This window comes from Acyrthosiphon pisum, chromosome X (assembly GCF_005508785.2).
Source record: "Acyrthosiphon pisum isolate AL4f chromosome X, pea_aphid_22Mar2018_4r6ur, whole genome shotgun sequence".
NCBI classification, from domain to species: Eukaryota; Metazoa; Arthropoda; class Insecta; order Hemiptera; family Aphididae; genus Acyrthosiphon; species Acyrthosiphon pisum.
In genome coordinates this window covers 31,094,181-31,100,057 of record NC_042493.1, presented here as the reverse complement: position 1 = coordinate 31,100,057, position 5,877 = coordinate 31,094,181, and the positions used below count along the sequence as shown (strand labels likewise).

Genomic DNA, 5,877 nt, shown 5'->3' with positions numbered 1-5,877 from the left:
TAAATCAATTTTCTTAAATTTTCAACTTTAATCATTGGTTAGTTTTCTAATTAACTTAACAAGTTATAGAGTATCCATTTTGGTAAAATGTATTTTTCCATTTATTTTGAAAAATAATACGTTGAGTTAAAATTATGTTCATACGCCTATAATATTATATTATACGTATGATTAAATTACTTATTTGTTTTAATCACGCCGTATAGGTACCAATGGGTTTAAAAACAAGTAGTTGACACTAACGTGTAATTATTAACTTGACCGGCTACTATAACTCTATTATAGTCTGCAATAAAAAAAAAAGAAAATAATGTAGGATGCATTTTTAACAACCTATTGTTTAATTATTGTTTAAATATTTTGTAATGTTGCACAATATTATTACCATGTATTAACTATGGAGTTAAGTTAATATTTTCTCCATATATTTTTTAACTTCAACGGTTAAATATATTGTTTATTAACTTATTATAACTTGACGTAATATCGTATAGGTACGGTACTTAACTTAATTAATTCAAGAGAATTGCTTTCATTAACGTAAATTAATTAATTACCCTCCTTCATTAAATATTTTGAAATAAATTTCATAAATAATAATCGTCATAGTTGTTAGTCTTAATAACAATGAAAATTAGGTTGAAACACAGTATTTCTATAGTGGAGTGTTCCGATCGATCATATAATATTAAAATATCCCCAAAATATGCTAAAGATCAAACATCCTATGGCTAATAACTCCTGCGGGGATAAAATATCAAAATATTTTTCTAGGACAAAGCGTCCGTAAACTTTGGGCTAAGGAGCAAAAGTTTAAAATTTTCGAACTGATTATTAACGTTTCAAAATATTTTCAAATTGCAAACTGTCCTATAGCACAAACGTATTTGTCTATAACACCTATAGCATACTTTTGTATCGTGTCGAAGCGTTTGGAAACGACTAAACTGCAGTGAACAATTAGTGCAGCCGTCTTATGCGTTTTCTCTGTCATCAGGGCGTCGGCGCGACAGGTACAGGTGACTCTTGGAGATTACGTTATCAACTCAGCGGTGGAACCGTTGCCGGCTTACACGTTTGGCGTCCGCAAGATCAGTGTGCACCCGTTCTTCAAGTTCACGCCGCAAGCTGACCGATTCGACGTGGCCGTGCTCAGGCTGGATAGACCGGTGCAGTACATGCCACACATTGCACCCATCTGCCTGCCGGACAAGGGCGAAGACTTTTTGGGACATTACGGATGGGCTGCCGGATGGGGAGCTTTGCAAGCCGGTAAATATAATATTATACACTACATAATTATCAATATTAATTATTATTAATGAATGACGAAATCCAAAAATTCAACGACAACCCATGTTGTAAGTATCATATTAAGCATAATTATTATCTCACCGTGCGAAATCCAGTTCCATGGACATTCCATGGATAATGATAATAATAACATGTGTGTTGAGGAGAATATATGCGATAAGTTATAGAGCTGCATATTGCAGATTAGGGATTTGCTGAACTTAAGTTTCCATGAACTCTAATTTAAGTTAGCTATTGAACCAATCTTCAGACTTGAATCTTATTTGAACTTTTTATAAATTTCAAAAATTTAACCACAGCAAATTCTAAAATATACCTATAATAGTCGCAAAATAAACTTTTAGGTTTAAAGAGCTTAACAGTGATTATAAAAACAAATTATCCGCTGCCATATATACTCGGACATATTCAACTGTTTGATATATTATGTTCGAATTCGAATTACATTACATACAATTAGATAATTTGTATTGTATTAAGAATTAAGACGCATATTAATATTATAGCGTCAATTTGTGTCTCATATTTTACACCATAGTATGATGGTATGATAACCGTGTGTGGAGACTTAAACGCATTTTGTAGAAAGATGGGGAGTGGTTTTACCTTTAAAGCTTTTTTTATGTTTTTGTTCACTTTATTATGATATTGACCATTTAACATTCAGAACATTAAATAATAATAATCCATTACCAAATATACTATTATAACAGTAAAAATCAAAAACGCTTTAAACTTTTTAAAGTACAATGTCTTCCCGGAATAGACGGGCCAGGCAGAAGATAAAACTGTTGGCAATAAATCATATTCTAATTTCAAAGTAATAAAAAAATCATTCAATTAATATCACAAGCTTTTTGGAGGGTTTGGTAATCATAATCATTTAGGTGAGTTAATCCCCGCCTTATGCGTTATGCTTTTTGTTTTTAACTTATTGACTTATTCAATTGAAATTGTTATTGTTGTGACTTAATTTCTTATAGTTAATTATCATTGTCATGCAGTTAAGTTAATTTTATTTTCGTGTCATGCAGAACTAACTAGACAATACGGATTCGATGACTCTTTTTCGATTATAGGAAAATTTTTTTTTGTTAGCTTTCGACTTAACAAAGGCAATTTAATTAAATTAACTTAACTTGCCACAGTTAATTATTTTCATTAACTTGCTCATCTTTGCCCGTCCATCACCAGCACCAACGTCTGCTTTGTCTCTGGTGTTCTTTGCCGCAAAAATGGACCACATCGAAGAGTCTACTCGCGGACCATAGTGTAACAATAACAATGATATTAATATACGTATTATAGAATATATACTACACCAGGGAAACGCGTATTTTATAATAGGTTGGGATCGAGAAATCAATATTGTTTTCAAACCTCGTCGGTTATAGGTAATACATTGAACGTATTTAAATATTTATAGCACTGCGTCATCTGCAAAGATTTATACGACAGACCACACTGTATTTCAATATACGCGTATAAACACAATATTCAAATGTATGTATTTATGCGTTTCAAACCTATGTGCAAATGTACAATAATATTATAACGTTTAGTCGTCGGACCGACTTTTCCAATAAATCACATACCTGCTGCGTACAACATACTTGAACATTTAGTAATAATATTTAGTATACCTACGCGTATCATAACAATATCACATCGTCCATACCATCAGTCTGCCGGACGGATAGTCTGCTGTCTCGCAGACAAGCTCCGGAGAGAGAGTGTGTATGGCGAGACAGCAGCTATATTATTATTATTCGTAAGTCGAACGGAAAGCGGATATTTTTATATTGCTGTTTTTACGTGGGTGCCGCCCCCTCGTACCTATTATAATGCAGTTGCCTGCAGTTATTATACTAATAATATATGTACGATGCGTATAAAGCAGCTCAATTTGAGCATAGGTGCTAATCCCTCCGAATATATTATATTGGATAATATGTCACGCAAAATGTTTTCTTCGATGAGCCAGAAGATTGCAGACTACAGATGGCAAGTATAATATGTTGCAGTATTGCTGAACTGTTTCTCAAATTTGGTTATATTCTCCGTATGAGATGTAAATGTATCAAAACATTATGATCAATCGGAAGTATAAGACAATTTAAAAGACAGCCAATTTAAAACTTTTGATTAAATAATATATTATGCTTATTTACTTAGGTAAAAATATATAAATATTAATTTTTTTGAAGCCACTTATAAATATACAAATTTAGTGAGAAGGAATTTTTTCACACACATTATAAAAAAAAAATATGAAGGCAATGAGCTATAAACCCCTGTAAAAAGAAAATGTTTAGTCCTATAGTTTCGCCTATAATGAGCTTAAACGTTATATATTTCAAACTTAATCAGTAATCGGACGTAGCCAGGAAAAAATCGTTTATTAAGCATTGATATGTGGTATTCACCTCATAGTCTTTAACTGGTAGAGCTGTTGACGATTCCAACAGTTAGTTGAAAATCGTTTTTTCCCAATTGATCGATGGTTATTACTTATTAGTTAGTATCCAAACACTTGGGGGCGTACGCTCGCCCACAGATACATCCACTGATCCGTGTACGTTTAACACGTGTACATATAAATAATAGCCCCCGCGACCACCGTAATCCTATCTTTCCGACCGGTTTTATAAATATTTTTTTTTACCATAATAATAATTATTAATATTATACATCATTGTCCGCCGTGCCTTTCCGACGCGTCACTTAATTTTCTTCGGACAAGGACAACAATACTAGTATAATAACGTTGAAACGATAGTCAGTCTCATCATACAGTAAATATGATTCTTCATATAATATTATATTATTATATTCAATTTCGTATAGGTATAATATATGTACCTCGTTACCTCCGTCACGTAAATATATTTAATGGTATGGTTTACTCGGAGGAGACTATCATAAAAACCATGTTTGTACATCCATCATCATATACGCGTCCACCCGGGAGCCAAATTCGAACAGGTCCGTTTTTATTTCGGCTACTAATTGTTTTCGTTTTTTTCAATCTAAGCTGTCAAAAACAATAAAAAATAATAAAAGTCATTTTACAGAATCAAAGGGATATTTATGCTCTGGTTTTGGTAACAATAATAAATTACATTATTAATCAATAACATTCAAACTACAACATTTCAAAATATTATGAATTTTCAGAATACACGTTCGTATAGATTTTCATTTGTCATAAATTAATTATTATATGCCCGTATTGTATGCTGAAATAAATAAAAATAAAATAAAATTATAAATCACACAATATATTGCTACCATAAATAGTTTGTTATTTCTGTATTGTTTCAATCTTACTTTACAACGTTTAAACGCACAATACATTTTGTAAAATGGTTGCCACTTTTAAGCACGATTAAATCAGGACTGCCGCTTCTGGTGTATTTTTTTTATGACCAAATGTAAAGCGATACGGATTGATTTAACGAACTCTAAAATCATTTTTAAAAAAATAATAATAATAATAATCCACAAGCGGAGTGGGGTGATATAAAGATGACACAATATTATTATTTTATTATTAACTGTCATTATATTTACCAGAAATAATATTAAACCATTATTTAGTTTTCAAGCTGTGCACTACATTTGATTTATTTTTTTTTGTTTAGTCAGTATTACACTATAATTATTTTATGCTCCAAAATAATTTATTATTCCCATCGTTGAACCATAAAAGATTAAAAGCCGGCCCTGCTTGTTAGCACGACTTGATCATGATCATGATTTTGGTGAATACTTTGGTAAAAAATCTGATAAGACTTGGAAAATCTTGAAAAACCCGTCGGGCATAATGATTTGTTGAAAAAAATTCGGTTTTCGTCTTCCCTATTCCCGCGGCTGTTTAGGGTTGTCCCTAAATCATATTTCAATATTATACTATATTATACTAGTATGACTTACACAAATCAAATCCAACTTTAAAATACGATTATAAATGTGGTGGATAATGTGCATAATATAGACAGAGAGAGGAGAGAAAGAGAGAGAATGTTTAAGAGAGCGAGAGGGGAGAGAAATCTGTAAATATTACATACGAATATACCGTTAGAGTAGTGTCATCCGTATTGTAATTAACGTGTACTTTTATGAGCCTAGTGATCTATAAAATCGCGGAACTACAGCAATCGTAGCTGTGTGTTATACATATCTATAATTAGGTTTATGCGTGTCGTCGGTCGCAGAAAAAATAACAGATCTACCTAGGTATAAATATGTGTTTCGTGCATCGACCTCGATTACGGTTACGCGAGCGGTGCAATAATACGTTATCCTTTTGTTTGGGTCTCTATGTTATATTGGCGGACAGGAGATGACAATACGCGTTTGCTAAAATATTCATATTATTAGTATTATTGGTTACCTATACGTTCCGGGGCACTTGTACAATGCCAGCACAAAACATCGCGCTAATTACCATATTAATATGGTGAACCATTATAATAATAAAACGTCACAACAATAATAAATAATAATTATATTAACCAATGTTATACCGTTAACGACCATTGTCCATTATATAGATACCTA

At 32.0% G+C, this 5,877-nt stretch overlaps 1 protein-coding gene across 2 annotated transcripts in view; it reads right to left on the bottom strand.

The window, feature by feature from the left end:
• The window catches only part of LOC100162654, a 14,663-nt gene that overhangs the window by 3,818 nt on the left and 4,968 nt on the right, over window positions 1–5,877 (bottom strand). The window lies entirely within an intron of this gene.